This window comes from Catharus ustulatus, chromosome 1 (genome assembly GCF_009819885.2).
Source record: "Catharus ustulatus isolate bCatUst1 chromosome 1, bCatUst1.pri.v2, whole genome shotgun sequence".
Lineage (NCBI taxonomy): Eukaryota > Metazoa > Chordata > Aves > Passeriformes > Turdidae > Catharus > Catharus ustulatus.
In genome coordinates this window covers 79,561,558-79,582,565 of record NC_046221.1, presented here as the reverse complement: position 1 = coordinate 79,582,565, position 21,008 = coordinate 79,561,558, and the positions used below count along the sequence as shown (strand labels likewise).

Genomic DNA, 21,008 nt, shown 5'->3' with positions numbered 1-21,008 from the left:
TTTTCAAGAAGTCCTAATAAAACCCCCAGAGTCCTGAATGGAGGAACAGAGTAGTTAGGACTGCCAGAAAGAGGCCCCTAACAGAGAAATAAGAGTAGTAGCTACTTTCTGAAGAGAAATCTGAATGTACTTCAATGTTTTTCGTAATTCCATATAGTAAGTAATGTTTTTTAAGACCCTGTCAAATGGAGAGTAAACATTACCAGAAAATCAAAAAGAGCTGAATGGTTATGTCAATCCTTAGAATGGTACACCCTTTTATGTTGCAAACATTGGCTTCAGTGCACTGAAAGCATTACAGCCCTCATACCCAATATACAGACCTGAACTCTATCAGTCTCAATGAAGTGTTTAATGAAGGTATAATTTTGCAAATCTGTCTTGGACTGCACATTATTGATTGTAGCCAGCCGAGCTGCAAAGCTTGGATAATGAAATCTGTGCAACTAAACCAATCCTCCTTCAGAAATGTGGGATAGAAAACCCAACCCCTACACATCTGCATTACAGGATTCAGATTTACAGCCTGGCAAACCAAGTCTAGTTTTGGTGACTGCAAGCAACTAAGAGTAGGTAAGTTCTGTCATATTTCATTGAATTTACTAGATGGTGAATGCTAACATACATTTTTTGTTTGGTGAGATGAATTAGTCACTTGAAAGTACTCACTTTCCAAATTTTCTTTCTGTCCTCAATCTTATTATTTTAAAATGGCTACCTTTCATATACCAGTTAAAGACAATTTTTCATAGCTTAATGTAGCCCTTCAGCATGGATCTGGACAACAGTGCCTTAGGTAATGCAAACTTTATTACATATTCAAGAAGGAAAGGGAGGGACCCATTTACTTTTCTAAGAAATTAGTTCAAATTTTAAATACTTGCCAAATTCAGTCTGCCTAGTTCAATATTTATCAGTTTTCTTTAGCAGAGAATAAGAGAATATTTAATATCCCAGCGCACAGTAATCTTTGGTTTACGCCTCATTTTCATCTGCTATTGACCAAGATAGCTGAATCAATCTCATCTGATGCCAGAAGATAAACCAGCTAGGAGTTGGCTTCTTCCTAGTATAACATTAAAGAGTGGAGTAAATTCTGGACTTTTCTTCTTCCTCCTTTCATCCTCCACTCAATCTATATTTTATTTGCAGTGATGTGGTAAATAAGAACACTTTTTAATATTTTTTTTACAAGTTACACTCTAAGAAAAGATCTCTATTTCTCATACCACTATTTTCTAAAGTGCCCCTATTTTCTTGCTGCAATTTACTTTATTATTCTGATCTTATCCTCTATTTTGTTTTCCTTTAGTAGAAACATCGTTTTCAGACTGCCAGCACTGTTGTTATTGCAGTTCAATGTAGTTCACGAAGAGCCACTCGCATTTATTTCTTAATTGTTCTGCAGTTATAGCCACTTTTATAGGTGTACTGTTAGGTGTTTTTCACACCTCTCTTTTCACAAGTTTCAAATTTTTAGCAGGTTTTTCTTTCTTTACTTTGGAATATGAAACATGTCAGTACAGACCTGTGCTGTATCATAATACTGCATTTATATCCAGTAAATTGTAGGAATTCAATTCTATTTTCTAATATATGTTCACCCCTGGTTCTTATTCTCCTCAATTTATTTTACTCCTCACAGATCACATTAATCTAGAATTTATCTATTCTCAGATCAACTTTTTACTTTATCCTGAATGTCCAAACTCCATGTGCTCAGCTTTTTTGTCTTTTCCAGTTGCTAAATTATTGTGCAAACAATATGTTAATGCAATTACCTGATTTGGAGAGCTTAACTTCCCCTACACACTAAAGCTAGGATATTCAGTATGTTCAAAATTTATGAATTCGCATACTATTCGCATACATTCGCATGGAGAATTATGAGCATAGAGAAAAGAGCCTCCTAATTGACACTGACAATACTTACATTTACTGAAGAAAACAAAAAAATTTGGCAGAATTTTTGACAAAATTAATGGATATTGTAGTCGTCTATTCTATTTTTAATACAAAACTTTCTTTTCTGCATTATAAGAAGTTTCTCCCCAAATGCTGCCATATTGTCTCCATGAGTGACTCTGTAAGTTGTGCTATTTATGCTGTTTTGAGCCACAGACTTCAGCATCTTGTCTTCAGCATTGACATGATAGCAAATGCTTCAAAAAGAGGAAGAGAAATTCAGCAGATATAAAGGGTAGTATTCCTTCTTTCCTTATAAGAGCCAGAGGCACATGGATAACAGATTTGAAGGTTCAATCCAAGGCATTGCATTTAATGGACATCATGGGAACCATTTTCTGTAAAATTTCCTTTTCCCTGCTTAATCATTGGATGATTTGGTTTTATTGTTTGCCTGATAATTTCACTAATGGCCTTCTGCTTTTTTTTTTTTCCCCTTTGTTCAAAGAGAATTACCAAATAATCTATTTATTTTGTGGGTTTTTTAGCTTAAATAACGCATAAAGAATACAAACAAGCTTGTAACTTGAGTCAGACAGAAACATATCAAAAAAGGTTAGGAGACAGAAAATCTGAGCTCACATAAAGCACAGTCACATTATTACTCAATATTTATATTCTTAACTACTTGACCAACATCATCATACTTGCTCTGCAATATGTTATTATCAGGGGCTATATAAAATTATTTACTAATTATTGCATACATAAATAAAAGATTAAACTAAAATCCTGATAAAAATAGTTTACTATAATTTGTGGGGGAAAAAAACTCTTCCAAACAGAGTTTTGCAGGTCATTTATTTATGTTAGGTTCTAAAGTTTCTCTTCCCCCCCACCCCTTATTTACTAGAGAAATTACTGGTATGATATCACATTAATATTTTAAACAAAGATTTGTAAAATGAAAACAAGAAAAATGTTAACAGCTATTTCTGTTTATGATGGCAAGTATCAAGAAATTTGAAAAAAGTTAATTGCATAAAGCCAAAAAAAATAAAATAAAATCCTCATCAAAAGACAAACTTGCTCAGTATAAATGCCCAAAGTAGTAGTGAGAAGAATGGAGAAAGGATATCACTGAGCCAGAATAATTTTAAAAGAAATTCTACCTAAGTAAATTGTCAGCATAGCACAGAGGAGGAAACAGATCCCATTTAAAGGAATTTTTCTGCTTCATACAAAATAATTTCCCTTTTAACCATACAAAATATCATCAACCCAAAATAAAAGCATCTTGAAGTTTGGCTCAGAAAGTCAACATAGAAGTTGTCCCTTCATCACCGTTTATTGAATTCTCGAGCCCAAATCTTGCATGCTATCAGGTTTCTAGTCACTCATCAACCAATCTGTCATCTTTACTCCTGTTATAAAAAGTTTTATCACCTTCCCACCTTTAACTAAGGTTTTCTATCCTTTCACTGTGCTTCTGTGCTGCAAAATAAACCAGGAGCTGCAGAAAACCCCTACACAACCCTCCAGTTTAAAACACTTAGAACTTGTATAGCAAGTACTTTATGCCCAGTACAGCTGCTGGCAGAGAAATTGGCTCCGATCTTACCTCCCACGTCTCCCGTAGCTCAACCGCTTCCGCTGGGTAGTTGTTTATTTCTCTTTTCCTTTCATATCCCTGACCTTTTTTTCTAATGTGTTGAGCTGAGTTTGGAGTCACGGTGATGAATGAGATGTGATCATGAGAATCACAGTGAGGGTGCAGTGTGCGGGGCTGTTTCTCGGGAAGCATAGTAGCAGACGGAGGAGGGGGGAAGTGGAAATCTGACAGGTTTAGCTTGCTGACAGGCCATGTTTATAGACTCTGAAAAGAATACAGATGAGACAGAGGAAAGGCAGAGACGACAATTACATAATAAATCTCAGCCCCAGTGTTTTCAGTCCAAAAAAGTAAAGAAACAGAATCAAGTTTAGGATGCTGTTAATGGTTAGGCTGCCACAGAACTGAACCTCTTCACTGTCTGCTTCTTTAGATGAGATTAATAGATACACTGCACTACAATCCTGCGTACAGTATTGCTCCCACACAGTATTTCTGCACAGAAAACTGCAGCCTTCTCCCACCTTTGACCAAAAAGTACTTCAGGCAATAAATGAGTTAGGCATTCTAGTTCCAATAAACAGGGTAATAGATCTGAACAGATATAAATAAATAAATAAATAAACAAATAGGCAGAATAAATACCAGCCTCCATTCTGAAAGCCACAGTCAGTTCCTCAGCTGCTTCAAACACAGTATTGTTTGGCTTCAGTGGAGCCATGCTAATTTATTTCAGGTGAGGTTCTTTGTTCTTGCTTTCATTTGTGAAAACTTCCATTTAAGTTTCAGGTAAATTGCAAACCACCAAATAAAGAATGCAAGTGTTTATCTAATATCAAAATTTAAAATGTTTAGAACTTATTCCTGCTCCAATGTCCCAGATACAGTAGAAGTTTCTTTCCTGTTTTGAATATATCCATCAAGAACATTACTTTTGTGATGCAACTGGATCTTTAATAGGCTACATCTTCCAGATTTTTTCAGAGCTGCTCTTGTTTGTCAAGAAATTCTTACACTTATTCTTACACTTATTCCTACAAGAGCTACAACTCTTTACAATTCTCAGTTGTGGAAAAAAAGGGCAAGAATGCAAGCTATCACTACAAAATATTTTCATTCTTTTTAACCGGTTATCACCAAGCAAAAAAAGACAGTTGAAGTAAGACTAGCCTTCTAGATTCTGGAAAAGACAATACTGATTTCCTTCTCAGAAGCTGTAAAGTCTGTATACATCTTCCTTCATCTGAGTCCAGTGCTAGGAATGAATATTTAATATTCGTCTTGCTGCCTTTGGTAGATTACCACATTGTTGAATGTAATAAAGAGAAGGCCATTACACACAAGTGAACTAACAGAAGCGATCAAAGAGCACATCAAGCACTATAATTTAAGCAGAAGAACCACACTGAAACACACTTTTGTTTTCCCCTCTGTCTTCAAACAGCAACATCTGCTTTCAGGCCAGGTATCATGTTTTTAATAGCTTGTTAACTGGAAGATGTTTGTTAAATTGTTGAGCCTCCAAAATTATAAAAACACACCCTGTCAGTTCAGCCATCCATCAGCATGTGAAAATGGAGCCAGCACAGCCTTGCATATGTAGTGTGTGAAAGGCAGAAGTGTATGGGATGAATAGCACTACTTCCAAAAACCAGTCTTTAGAGGCAAGGCACTTTTGTTGGAACATGGGCTAAATTTATACAAATTAAGATTAAGAAAAGGAACAGGTTTTCATGAAAATCAGACTTTTTTAAGGAACGTAAAAAAAAAAAAAGAATAATCACTGACAATTTTCAAGAGAGAGAAAGATTCTCTACTTAAACTTGTGGGGAGGCAAGGGTAGAGGGAGGAGGGAAGACTTCCATCTTAAGATCTCAAATGATTGCATACTTCTCTCAATAGTCAGCAAAGAAGCAAAGTATCATTTTGAAATACACGAAGTTTGTCAACTTACAGAATTAGGCAAGTTGAAGTGGTTTATCCAATATCTGTGAGAAATACAAGTGTATAAATCTGACCTCTGATTTCCCAATCTAATTCTGAAAGGGTGCTGCATTAGACAAGCCTCATTTCTAACAGCTTTCTAACAGCCCAACTGCTGTATTAAATGCTATATACTTATCAGCTCCATTATATTCAGGCAGAATAATTTTATTTCTCCTAGTATCTCTAGATAAATGATGACAAAACAACAAAAAGGATATTATCTACAAGAAATTACATTTCTTCTTATTGCTTCCTTTGGCACACTTTTAAAATTTTAAAATGCTGTCATCTCTTTTCTATGGAAATAAGGAGGACATGGAAAATAAAATAGTAAAAAGAAAGTTATAGAAATAGAAATAATAATGTAAATACATTAAGTAAAAAAAAAAAACAAACCAACAAATACGCACAATTAATTAATTTACATACCTGGTACTCACCAGAGAACCAATCTTGTATATAGTGTCTTTAAACTACTACTCTGAAATTACTTTGGGAAAAAAGAAAGAAGGCAACAAAGTATTTACAATTATTCATATGTAGTTATAATTCCAGCTCTTATTATCTGTGACAATAATGACCTTTAACACCCATGCCAGACCTTGCCCTGCTGTCCATTAGCCTCATAATTCTACACCTCAAAACAAAAATGGTAGCTCACACAAAGAGATGAAAGGAGCATTTTTTTCTCCTGACCGGTAATGATTTTTAAAAGCATATGCATCTTCCTAGCATCTTGACAGTATGAAAAACAAACCTAACCTCTAAGTCAAGAATCCTTATGTTTTGCTCTCTGCTTTTCAAAAATTTCTCTCTGGGAGTGTAGTTGAACATTGAGAAAAAAAAAATCTGATAGAAAAATACATTGTCTACCCACCCAAAGTCAAGCTGTCATCTCAGCTGATGATGTTGACATTCAGTGTCACATTCAGATGAAGACACAATGAGTGAGACTGCTGCCTAATAGGACTGCTACCATCAGTGGAAATGTTTCAGCCCAAACCTGGAGACCAACTCTATTCTTATGCTAAAAAAAATGAAATTTTGACTCTTTACAGTCTATTTATTGCCTAAACAAATCTCTCTTACTCTACGTAGGATGTAAAATTTTAACACTGTAAGTATTATACACAAAATCAGGGATTAGGAAGGGCTCTGTTTGAGGTTTAGATTACCTGGTCATTCCACTTAAAAATGGAGAAGGACAAAGAAGCCTACTTGAGTGGGGTTAGCTAACTAATATGTTATTTTCTTAACAGAGTTTTGTTCCTGTGTTATCAAAGAGCTGGACTTTACAAACAGCATAACTGTTCATGCATGGGTCTGTAGAATTATCTAATCTCAAAACAGGAGATAAAAAAGAATATCCTAGCAAGCTGAACAGCATCTAAACAATTCAGTGAGATCACGCCCTTTTTTTCCCAATGTCCTAATCTTTGACAACACTGCAGAGCTAACACAACTAGGTTTTCTGTGCAAAATCTTATAGCAGTGTCATGGAAAGGAACAGCCTGACCCCTAGAAGATACTCTGAGGGAGGAATAGAAAAGAAGAAGGGCTCAGGCTGTGCATACCAGATTGCAAAGAAATAAAGACATCCTCAGAAGGGGTTCAGAATTAAGTGTTTAATCAAAACCCTGTGCAGTAAGTCCCCTCATCCTGGTGTGAAGGTACGTCAGGGGAAGTGCAAGAAGTGCGTATCAGAACGTGCATCAATTCCTGGGGCACTGTCACAGTCCAGTTGAGAGAAGATACCTCACTGCTCTTCTTTTTTCAACCCTGTATAAGGCAGGATTCACCAAGGGAATGAGATTTAGTTATGGAGGAAGAGTTATCACACATAGAACTTCAGAAAAATGTATTTGCATGAGACTGTCCTTACTTTCAATTTTAGTGACTTTTTTTTTCCCCTTTCATTCCTTAAGAGTAAGGAAAAAATATTTTTGAACTAGTAGTTTGGGAAAAAAAAGAAATCATAGCCTTCCGACTTCATTTTCAGAGAGCAGACTAAACTCTTCCTTGTTTTTTGTTATTTTTTTTCCTGTACTTATTAAGAGTTTAACTTCTAGAATGTAGGTATATAAATAAACACCAGCTTCTGAAAGACCAGACAAAAAGTAGCTTGTAGGGAAATTTCCATCCAGGCTGCCATGATTTGACTGGACATTTCTCTCAGTGCAGTATCTGATATTGTTATAACCAAAAAGAAAAGCTGGGGTATGAAATTTATTTACAACTTTATTTGTTACATTACCAAACATTACCAGCTTTCACAGATGTAACAGAATCTGAACTCAGCATGAAAAATAGCACTGGAGCTCATTAAATCAGTTAAAAAATATTGCAGGGTGACATCCGTGTTGGAAAAGTTGAATTTGGTGTTATCATCTTTCTCAAAATAAAGTGTTAATGATTCCTCCTATGAACTTCTAGCATATGAAACAAACTTAGACAACCTGTTTTCTCAAGAACAGAAGAAAATTATCTCATATATATTAAAAAGAACAAAAATAAGACAGCAACATTATCATTTTTCCTGTTCTATCATCTGGTCAGTGACTTTTACACCTTTTCAAGAGTCTTAAAAAAGTACAATAATATTTGTCTAAATACACAGGGAAATCTTCGAGTAAAGTCTCAGTAAGTGATTCTTCACTGCCAAAATTTTTCTGATTAAGGAACTGATGATCTGTCTCAGTAAGAATAGCAGTACATCTCCATGCTAATAATGGAAAATGTTTTTATATCCATAACAGTATATAGGTGTATATATGAAAATTATAAATATTACTATCAGTATATCACAAGCACATGTATACATATATAGTACCTATATACACACATATATATACAAGTTTAAAGCAGAATAGAATACCTACAAGTTAAGATATTACAAAATATGCAATATAAAATCACAGCTAAGTTATAAAAATCCATGCTCAAGCTCATTACCAACACAAACTGTTATTATTTTGGCAATTGTCTCACAAAAGCTCAAAACACAATATGCATTAGTACAAACCATGAATGTAAAATTATTTTGTAGCACAGCTAGCCTGCATGCCATTTTACAGTCTAGAGCAAGAAGTGAGTAAAAAGGTAAAGAAGAATTTATCCAAAACTTTTCCCCATTGGAGTTTAGATTCCATATAGTATATAGAAATGATATTGGATACTGTCAAAGAATAATTATAAAATACTCCTGTTTACATCCCTGGAACTCACTCTATTTTTGAATATATTTTATTTACCTGGATAAAATGGATAGTCTTTAGGATGGGCTGGATCAGATGGCTTTAAAAGAGATAATTGGAAACAGATCTTTAAACATATACATAGTTTTATACTCAGAATTTTTCACTTTATTTGTCCAGCATACTAACAGTTTGAAAAATCAGCAAAATCCTTTAGCTGTAATAAAATATCCGTTTCTTCTTCTCTTTGGTATATTTAGTGTATAAAAATGTGAAAATCACAGTGTACTATATTTTAATAAGAATTAATATAATATTCATAATTCTACTATTTAACTTCGAGTTGTGAGCCAGCTCCACATTTCAGAGATTCTGCTCATTCCTGAGCCCCTTGCTAAATGACAACAAATGCTGAAAGTGCCTGCCTTGGACCCTTCTCCAGTGGTAGGTAAATATCAAATAGACTTTAATTATGACTTATTGTATCATGAAGTCCACTATTTAACTACTCCAGTCCTGTGTGAATTTTAGTACACAATGTTTAAGTCAGCACACAGCACTCAGTTGCTGTCAAGAGAAAAAAAATCCAATATCCACTAAAATTCAAGCCAAAGTATATTAATACACAGGACAATAAGAATATGAAAGTCCTTTTCTCACAACTGAAATTGTTATGAGAATGTAAATGGCAAAGAAATAGCAAACTTATTACAGCTTGCTATTCCATTATATGTATGTGCATATATGTATATATGTATATATGTGTGTGTATGTATATTCTGCAGTGATTAGCTCCCTTAATGATAAATGTCATGACTACACACATTAATTCACTAAGCAGCATAAGTATCTGGCAACGCAGACAGAAATAACTGAATCAGTTTTGCTGAAAAAAGCAAAGTTTTATGCAGCTAGGAAAAGTTTCATACACTGCAGAAATAATCAAATGTCTAAATTATGGTTTTGTTTTATTTTGGGTAGTCAGTTGTACTAATTTATAACCATTTCTTCCTTACCAGTGTAAGGATTTTCCATGTAAATTTCTAGTCTTTATGAATATTGTCATCTTTGAATATGTCATCATTTGAAGACCTGGAAAGGAATACAAGACTGCACCGTTCTCCAGAAAGTAGTTATGAAAATCCATAATAAAATGAGTATTTCTTATCTATTCCTGTTTGAATCTAGTTTTTCTAACAATTTCTAAAATTATTATATGATCTCTTCAATAAGGATTCAAAGCAAAATTGGTATTATTTCACCATATTTCCTTTACTTGACCCCCGAATTAATGAAATGACATATTTAGGCCCCACATTTATTGTTCAAATGCCTATTATCGACTTTGAGCTGTCTCATGTGGGGAGCAAGGTCTAGAACTGTCCAGAAAAAGCCTTATAGATCACTGCAATTTAAACAGAGAATGTTACATAAGATGCTGCTCCCAAACACAAATGACAGCACACAAAGAAATAATTTACACGAAAATATAAACACATTAATTATATATTTTTTTTTAAATTTTTTCATCCTTCACTGATGTCCTTGAGGAAAGCACATAATTTCTGAATGATTGCTCTGAAACAGAAAACAACATATCTTTTTTGCTCATATTCTTTGATCAATGGAAAGTATTTGTCACTACAATGCTTCCTATTTGGTCACAGAGCACAGAAGAGCTTTTATTGTCACTATTAAGAGGAGGACCGCCTACATGTTTTGAAGTCAAACTGAGAAAAAACCCAAGAAGCTGAAAAACCCCAAAATATTTGGGGAATTTGTGTGCATGTAAAGAAGAAATTTTTTTTAAAAATGACAAAAAAGACTTCTTGGTTCAGGAACTAACGGACGTAACAGCAAGTTTCCATCACCCTTTCACAATTTCTTGAATTATGGCTATGAAGCATGAGAGGAAAATGCAAACATTGATCAGGCTGCCAGTCAAACTTTGGCAATAATTGTGCAAAATTAACTAAAACACATGACAGATTCTATACTCTCATTCTTATTCTGAAACTATCTAGCTGTAGAACCTAAACTTCTAAGTCTTGAGAAACATTATGTCTCGTTGTTCAGGTACTTCCCTCCCTAAGCAATATTTACATTTCCTGTTCTTCGCACACAGCTAAAACCAGTATTTTGTATGTATGGATTGTGTATGTCTTGCACAGAGAAGACTTTACATATCTCAGCTAGATGTACATTTCTGGGGTACCTACAGGACATTAGAGGATCAAATACTTGACTGTAAATTCATCTGGATAGACAACTAAAAGAAAATTAAACCCCAGGACGTTCTGGCACTTACTTAGAGGTCAGTGAATCAGTGAACCTCAAATCAATTAAAATTTGGTGAGCTGTAATGTTCAAACCATCAGCACTTAAACATTCAGGAAAGTGTCTGCATTACAGGAAAGTTATTATTCAGCCACTGCTTGTCAAGTCTGATAAATGACCATCCCTTTTGGCTTACTAAAATGCATTACCACAGACTAGAGCTAATATTACCGGACTGAAACTGGAAAAGGCTACACCCTACATGGGAGAAAAAATGTAACATGCATTTCTTTGTATAAAGTAACAAAGTGACAAGTAATAATCATTCACATCCTTTAGATATGGAGACAAATACACCAATATTTCTTAACTAAATGAATAATTACCATTAAATAAATGAATAACGTTTTTATAGCCCTATGTGTTATATACCATTGCAACACTTCATTATGACTTCACTGTCCCACATACTTAGTTTTATGAGATGTGAAAAATTATGTAGCTGCATCTTTTAAATTAAATTAGACACCACATGCAGTTTAAGCAATATCTGTAATTACTCTGTAATTTAAAAATACGTATAATAGGAATACACAAATTATATAAAGCTCATTTTTATATAAACAGAATAATTAATACAGAAATCTCAAACTCTCCTGACTGTCAAAAACAATATGCTTGCAAACTTTAGGAAGGGCTGGCACAGTGCCTTCAAAGACTTTAGAAGAAATTGGGTAATCAGCTTTCAGCATAAACATATGCATACAGCATATAAATTAAATTCAATATGTATTATATAACAAACACTCTAGGATATGAAGCTATGATTCACCACTTGTTTTTTCTCTGGATAATAAAGACTAAATGTAACTGTGCTCATTTGAATTGGGAAAAAAACTAAATCTCACTATTAAAATGCAAAATGTTGGAGGTGGCTTCTACGACATCTGTATTTAATTTTAAAGTCAAATTTTTACCATGCACAGTTCAAGCTGGACAAAATTTCAGAAAAATTCAGAGTTTTTCCATTTTCTCACAGGGAACATCGCCATTACTTTCACCAGTATTGTACCAACTTAAAACTTCCCAGTGCAATAGCAAGTCAAAGTATCAGTGGATTTTAGAAGGTACATGACAGCAATTTAAAACGGAATTTGTGTACCAAGGCCAAAGAAACTATGAAGGTGGTGGATACAAAAGGAACAACATAAAAATCTTTTCTGTATTTTATATTATAGGGTGCACTTCACATATTGTACAAGTTCATTTGAATAAACACTGTATTAGGTATTGTGAGTGAAACCCCACTTGTCATTACTTAGTCACCGTATTATGAGTGTTAATATGGAAACACAGAGATTATCCTGCATCTATATTTTTCCCTTGTTGTTAGCTTTCAGTATGCCTTTCCCAGAAATCCAGACTATCAGAGTTCTGGATTTTTTTCTAGCCATTGGAGCATTTGGAGGGAAAGGACAGCAGTTTAGACTCATTTTGTAGTGATTGTCTTCATCCTAGCCTAGAGAATATTCATGGTTCTCAGTTATGCTGATCTCCTATGACTACATTAGGACCAACAGTCCTAGATACTGCAGGGCAATTGCTTTTTAACTTCAGTAGAGACTAAGAGACATTCATAACAGGAAATTTTTAATGCTTGCTCTACAAACTATTCTTGGTTTTCTATGTCAATCTTTCAAGAATTCATGCTCACAGAGAAATTTTCCTTGAGCAAAATGCAGAGAAACCTAGAACCAATTATAGAACAACTTGACTTGTATTCTACATTTCTGTATCTCAGTTAGTGACAGATAAGCTGTACAGAAAAAAATGCAATGTGTTAAACTTTCCACAAAAATCTTTATAAAACGGAAAAGCTTTTTGAACCCTGGAAAATAGATTCTGTAGTTTATTTCTGGTATGAATGCTCTTTTCAGGGAGAAGTACTTTATAATCACTCCTGCCCAATGATCTGGTAGAAAACAGGTTCCTGAAATCTCATTATTATATTCACTTGCACTATTTCAATTCAGAAGTGTCCTTCACAAGCACACATCTTATTCATAAGCATTGTCTGTTGTAGCACAAGGGTTGTACACCCCCCCAAAAAAAATAATAATCTTTATCACAATTTTATAAATGTAAAGCATGTAACACATGCAAAGTTTAAGCAAACAACTTGTCAAAACTCATGCAAGATGTGTGTAGCAGACCCAAACTTAAGATAATCAAGTTACAAATCAGTGCCTTAAATAGAATATGAAAGAGAATTCTCATTGTTAGAGATACAGCTGTAATGTATAGGATCTTTACTGAGGTTGATCCTGGCTTCCTTCTTATTTGGTTTACCGCTTCAATTAATCTTTCAAGGGAAAAGAAGGACAGAAAAATCAAACCAATCATCTACTTATTTCTGCTATCATATATACCAACTGTATTACATTCTAGGTAAAATTTTGTAAAAGTTTCCATAAAACTACCCATGATTTGTAATGAGTTACATACAACATGAAACTATTTTAAAGGATGCTTAGAGTTAAAATCTAGAAATAAAACTAAACAACTACACAGCACTTCCTCTTTACCAACGTCTAAAAAGGAAGTTAAGTGAAAAAATTACTGTAATTCATGATAATAAAGTAATTACTTGCCCAAAACTCAGGAAAATGTCAATGGAACAGTATCCCACTTGAATGCCCTACTCAAGAAACATAAAAGTAGGGCTGTTTTTTTTCTGATGGACAAGTGATAATTATCTGAATGGGAACAGTCTAGTTTTACCTGAAAACTTTTGTGCTTTTGTTCTTTATTGATATGCCACCAGACTTACTGTCAATTGGAATAACTTCTGATTTGCTTCTGGCAGAGGACAAAAGCACAGGAAGTCATCAGAGGAAAATTAAAAAAAAGGAACCTAGTACATTTTGATCTCACAGCATCAGCTTTGAAAAGGTTTTTTCTTTCTGGATGGTCCTTGTTAATTCAGTACGACGTGACTATTAAACAATGGTTTAACCATTAGGAAGAAGCTTGTCAACATTTGCAGGCTACTTGAGGGTTATACTAGAGCACTTATCTGAGCACTCACAACAAATCCCTCAATCTGATTTCTAACAGTTTTCTTTCCTGTTTTCCAAAAAAGACAGCAATAGACTGTGAGACTCCTTGTATTCTGCAGGAAAACAAAACCATTAAAACATCTTAATTCACTAATATTCGGCGAAGGTTTTACATGCTTATCTATTGGTCTTTCTCTAAACAACCCACACTGATAACTGTTGTTGTTTAGTGTGTTGGTCAATATTGACCAATGCAGAAGCATGGTTGACTTGCTATGTAAATCTATTGCCAGTGGGCTTAAATCCACCTCACATCCCATAACACGACAAAGTGTGTGCACAGAGCACAGTACCATAGCTGGATTTTAAACAAATGGCAAGACATTTCAGCTTTTCTTTTTCCTTCAAAACACTACAAACTTCTCACAGATTTCAGACAGCCTGAGGACAAGCAAGGTTGCTTGTCAATTTATAGCCAAGTTTATACCTGTAAGGTCCCATGGAGCTCTAAGACTCAAATGAATGTCCATTTCCTTTATGCTGCACTTGGGCTTTTGAGACCCATGTCCTCCAGGTGTATTAATGCTGTCTGAGACTCATTAATAAGGCAAGACAAGAATTTTAAGTGATGGACCTGTGAGATGTTGCACTCATTTTAGGATTCTAACAGGTAGTTTCACTAAAGGTCTCTGTACCATTAATTCTGCAGTAGTCTTAATAGAAATATATAATAGATAACAAAAATATAGTAGAGATAAATTAATGTCAAGCAGAAAAGGCAATTCCAAGCACAGTAGTAAAATATAATGAGTCTAGGCAAGAACAAGTTTGGTGTCAACACTTACAAGTATTTCATCCAGTACTATTCTTGCCTGTTCCTATTGATACACTTCAAATGTTTCTTTGTTTTCAAAACAAAATATGGTTTGCATTCTTTTCCTCCTCCAAACCTTTGTCAGTACATTCTTACTCTGTTTCATTAAGGGTCTCACTGTCATAAAATCATCTAGAGAGAACAGGATTTATTTGTGAAAGAGACACAATTAGTGAACTGAACAGTTACTGTTACAAGAAACTGAACACTTTCTGCAGGATTCCAGGTTTTATTTCATTAAAATTCCAGCAAAATATTTACTTACTTCAGAGTCCAAATTACCTGAATTACCTACCAACTCCAAAGGATTTCAAACATTGCCCTTAAATATACTCTTACTTTATGCAAAATCAGGAGTGTTATCAAGACTTTACATATTTACTCAACTTGTGTCTTCAGAAGTCTTGTAGATTTTGGTTTTGGAAGACAATATTCACTTGAGGATCTCAGAAGAGAGCTAAATACCACTCTAATCATTAGGGACTTTATGGTAGGAAGGTTATTCATGCTGCTGAAGAACAGAACATATGTGTTGAAAGACAAAGACAGGTGTAGCAAAAGGAACTTTTTACTTCTTGGTGACATAAACCACCATAAATACATAAATATGATCTCCATACATATCAAGCCTTTTCCACAGAAAAATACAGATTTTGTGAAAAACTGTCTGTCCAAGTTCTTCCTAAAGCACAGTTAATTTCAAAGAGAAATAAAATTGTCCAGGTTCTTGTATGTTCTACCAATTTTCTTGATAAACAGCCCTATAATACAGCATGCATTATAATATCTCCTTTTCCTCTCAGACAAAATTCTTTAATAATGCAGTACATGGTCTTGGTACTTTCTTTGTGTGAGCTACCAAAAGCTTTTTTGTAAAAAACAAATCTGAAGACCACAGTAACAATAAATTTAATGATGGTGTAGATGAGAGTGAATTACAAATGAAAGCAAATGGCATTTCAACTATGAAAATTTTTAAATGAGAAAATAAGCAAAACCCAAAAGTAAGTCCCAAAAGCAAATGAAACCAAACCAAACAATACAACCAAAATCTCCTAAAACACAGAACAATATTACACAATAAAACATGAACAATATTAATCGCATCTTTAGTTTCATTTCTTATTTTGTTTTCTCACAGCTACTTTTTCCTAAGAGAGTACAGGCAGTATGTGAGCTATTGATGTACTGAGTCGTCTACTCATAGTTTTTCCCTGAGATTGTGACCAATGCCTCTGTATCATACAGGGGATTCAGAAGGGGTACCATGGATCAGAAATCTCTTACCACATAATTGAATCATTTTTAAATCTGTCTTTGAACCACGATGAGCTTATTTTCATAGTAAGAGAGGTAAAAATTTCTCAATTTCAAATTTAGCAATTGAGTTTATAGGCCAAAGACTCAGGATCTTATGGTGTTTGCTCTCCATCCTTCATGTGGAAATTGTACTTCCTTCAGTCCAGACCTCTGTCTGTGAATAAGGCATGTGCAGGAAAAATGCTACTCATTATCTGCTGAAAAAGTGTTCTTATATAATAAAATCATAGAATATTCTGGGTTGGAAGGGGTTTTTAAAGGTCATCGAGTTCAAATTTCCCTGCAACGAACAGGAACATCTTGAATTGGATCCCATTGCTTAGAGCAGCCTCCAACCTGGTCTTGAACATTTCCAGAGATGGGGCATCCACAATTTCTCCAGTCAGCTTGTTCCAGTGTTTCACCACCTTCATTATAAAAACATCCTTATATCTAGTCTAACAGTCTTTCGGATAAAACCATTACTCCTTGTCCTGTCATAACAGCCCCTGCTAAAAATTTGCTCCCATCTTTTTTATGAGCTACCTTCAGATGCTGAAAGGCTTCTATAAGGCCTCAGTGGAGCTTTTTCTTCTCCAAGCTAAACAGCTCCAACTCTTCCAGCCTTTCCTCAAAGGAGGATCATTTTCATGGCCCTCCTCTGAACCCACTCCAAGAGGTTCATGTCTTTCCTGTGCCGAGTGTGCCTTCTACCCTTGCTGAGGAAAACTAATCTCATTTCTGCTCAAGTTACTATCCTGCACCACATGTTTAAAGAGACTGCTCAAGAGCACAGACAAATGGCCACAGGATAACACTACTGTATTAAAGAAAAAAAAAAACAACAAAACTTTTTATGTTCTTGTTTAAAATATGCTAGTGATTCACACAGCTGTAGCAAACGTAACATTCACAAGTAGCAAAATGAATCTCATGTATCAAGGTAATGACCAAACTCTTAGGTTGATATATAATACCCTCCAGTGTCTTGAGAAATGAGTAGCACATCATTGTGCAAAATATATATATGTAGCAGGCAGAAACTTGCATGCATAAAATACAAGAAACTTAGTTTTAAAACTGTGTATGAGGGAAATTTTCTCCAGAAAATAAAACACTGGCAACTGTAGGTTAATGCACTAACAAATGTATGTTAATAACTAGATACTAGTCCATTTAAAATTTAAAAATTTAGAAATAAAATACCAAACAATAGACTTTTCTTCTATTTCTTCTATGAATTTATATTCTAATTTGATGAGATTTGTTAATGAAGCATTCCTGTACCAAAGTCATCATACCGGTAAAGATATTAAATTTTTTTTCTAAAAAAGGATGTGATGCTAATACTATCTATATAAGATTTCTTTTGTCTTGACCTTCTAGGTATCATCATAAACACTTTCTTTCAGCTTCTGCTGTTTCCTGTTCTCCTATACATTCAGCAGCAGAACCAACCCAGCCATTTTCTTGGATAACTCTTTTCCCCATTTTGAGTGCATTCACATAAAATCAGGACAGGTAGCATGACCCATAATTGCCCTGAATATGAGGGACAACAGGGGATGACTGGCAATGATGAAAAGTGAAAAACATACAAAAATATGTAGGAAAGTAGGAAACCCTGGAAACCAGTCACTAGAGGTGTCAAGGAGTGGCCCAGTTAAGGGTTTCAGGGTCAGTACTTTCAAATGCAATTTTCTTTTTTTTTTCCCTTCAAAAACTGTACTCGTGTTAGATTATAGATCAATATAAATTAAAAAGAAACATTCTATAACCATATAACTTTATTTTAGAAAATGTACTCAGATATCATACATGATCCTTGGAGTCTTTGCTGGTCTTTATAATGCTGCTCCCTAATGATGAACACTGAAAATCTCATTTTACAGGAGATGTGAAAGCAAAGTAACCTCTGAGGCTGTTTGTATAAATTCATGTCTGACACCAGATATATGAGCAAGCAAGTACAGAAAAGGAGAGATGATATTGAATACAGACAATTTTAAGGAAAAATCTTGCTACTTTGTCCTTTGGAAAACCTTTATATAGCTCACTAAGCAATCAGGGAGAAACTTTATTGTGCCTGGAGAAACTTTACTGTGCTTGAATCAATAGACATTAATGCAGTGCATTTCTGCCTCCTACACAATCATCTCGTCTGGAGTAACTTCCATTCAGAGCTCCTTTGTCCTTTTCCTTTCATTTCTGGCTTCAACTAATTTCTTCTCTCTTTTCTTGTCTGAATGTTTACATTCAATTAAGGATTTTTTCTGCTTTATTTATTGTCAGTGTTTGATCTAAATTACAAGAATAACCAATGTATAGTCGAGGGTCATTTAGAAAGTCTCATTAACTTGTTGATTATTTGAGAAAAGGTTTCATTACCATGCAAATAGAAATAGGTTCTATACTCAGACAGACTAATGTTTAGTGTTCTGGAATTATATCATGCAACAATTAAACTCCTGAAAAGTTACACAGCATGTGACATTCATATTATACCACCCAGTTATTATTGCCACAAAGGATAAGAGGATAAAAATTTTTATTGCAATTTTTAACTGTCACTGACTTTAGTATAATATAGCTTAAAAGCTCAAATTCAGACCACACAAGAAAAAGATGGTAACAAAATACTCATTTAGAATCACTTCCTTGCATGGGTTTCTTTAAGTGTTAACAGTAACACACAAGACATTCACTACTGATGTTTCTAGAAGATTTCACCACAATTCATTTTGGTCCTTGAAGAATAAAGGTCAGGCCTAAGCTAGAAAAACAGAGAAATGAATAGTCCATCCACTGAGAATATATCAGAGCAGAGGAAATATCAGCTGACAAGTTGACACTGTCAAGTCCTAGACTGGTATGATATTTGCACAGCCTGCTTTATGCAGACTTTAATTGGGCTTTTCATTTATGTGCTCTGAAATGCCGTGTTAACTCCTGTGTAATCCTTCAGCATTTAGGGACGAAGCCATTTAATTTACGTGCTGAGATTTTAGCTCTTCATCATCCCTTTTTACTTTGAAAGATAGAAAACTCTGACTGACTAGTAAGACAGAAGAGCCATAAAAGGGAAACCTTTCCCACTCTGCCACAGGAGTGGAAGTTCTGCCCCAGCCTCACCTCCATCTAATTTCAGCAACTCAGTTGTTTTCCTGACTGGGGCAGCTATCTGCGCACAATCTATGTTCTCAAGAAAATGTCATTATTTTGTCACTCTGGGAACCTAGCTCTATTTACACTGCCTGTTTTTAGCAGCCTTCCTGTCCCTCCTATGCTGTGCTCACTGCTTGGCTTGGCATTTACCCAAAGGCTCTGCAGAGCTGCAGCCTGCAGCCCAACATCACTTGAACCTTCGTGTCTCTGAGCATGGTCCCTAGGCTACCTCCATCTCTCCATCCCTCAGGAGCATTTATCCAACCTTGTCATTCTCTTTCATATGAATACCATACAGGAATGCACAGTACCATATAATAGAATATAAATTATAGTGTTCACAAGGGGAAAAAAAAGTGAAACCCCTTTTAGAGTGGGAAAAGAAATAGATGTTCACAGCTTGAATGTGAACAAAGTAAAAAAAGTATCAAGTTTTTTCTGGTTGATATGCATGAATACATGGCTATTTCAGTTGACATAGAGCTGTAGATTTTTAGTCACTGGATTACTTTAAACAATCAATGTTGATAGCCCATATTGAATAAGATGAACAGCTAGCCAAGCAGTTCATTCAGTCATTCAGTTCTGCACTTATTTGATTAAAAGAAGGATGCAGAGTGATCTCCCAGGCACACAACATTAACCTTCAATCAATAACCACTTTAATGGTAGATGGACTCCTTTCTTCAGGCCTCTTCCAGTTGCATTACTGTGGAATTGCTATTTGGATAATGATTAATATGCTCAATACATCAAAGGTTAATTCCTGTTTACACTGGAAGATGCATCATTACATCTTCCATACCACAGTCTCTGTCCTCTAGTCATGAACCTTGACAATGACAGGGTTTTGATTACTTTCAGAATAGTCTCCATAATAAACAGGGATTTTGTACTTGTGGAAATCAGTAAGGCAGAAAATGTTTATAATGTTGTAATTTGCAGGAACCTTCTCATTTTCTGAGTTCACAGAAACAGCATTAGGGGCTGATCACATGGATAAAAGAAATGCAGATGTTAAGCCTTTCCCCCTATATTTTTTTTCCTCTGCTTCTAATGAAGCAGGATTAAGAAGGTAATTTATAAAAGGCTGTGGTTTGGGTAGAAAAAAAAACTTTTATCTTAGCTCATCTTTGTTGAAATACTGTGGACACTCATAGTCAGGTAATAAATAGATATCCAGTTCTTAGAAATACACCAGAAATACACCAATTGGAAAAAATCATTAGGAACCATGCACATTTGAATGGCATTATAATATAAATAATGTATGATTAGGCTATGTTACCAAATTTAAGATTTCACCAGGACAAGTGGAACTCCCTCCCACTCACTCAGACTTTGTAGGGTCATGATCTCTTTGACATTCTCTCTAAAACCTCATTCACTCAAATCATTAGGGAAAAAAAAAAACAAAAAAAACCAAGCAAAACCACTCCCATGTTAGAAACAGATTTGGTGTTTAAGTAAAATGTTTCTAAGATAGTTAGAAGACCACAACATTTTTTTCATCTCTGTATCATTTGGAAAAACTCTTTTGATAGGTCAACATATGAAAAATATCCTAAACCAATTTGAAAATCCTTTCTTTTTTTCTTCTTCTTTTTCTTTTTTTTTTTTTTAAGGCAATCCTTACT

At 34.7% G+C, this 21,008-nt stretch overlaps 1 protein-coding gene across 2 annotated transcripts in view; it reads right to left on the bottom strand.

Annotated features, from left to right (window-relative positions):
* Positions 1-21,008, bottom strand: part of CDH12 (cadherin 12) — an 829,389-nt gene that overhangs the window by 303,161 nt on the left and 505,220 nt on the right. Inside the window, exon 1 of one of the 2 annotated variants that reach the window (XM_033063813.1) lies at positions 3,527-3,765. The exons of the other annotated variant lie outside the window; for it this stretch is intronic. The gene's annotated coding sequence lies outside the window, so the exon portion shown is untranslated. Of the gene's footprint in view, positions 1-3,526; positions 3,766-21,008 lie in introns of those variants that run through there. 2 annotated transcript variants of the gene reach the window in all.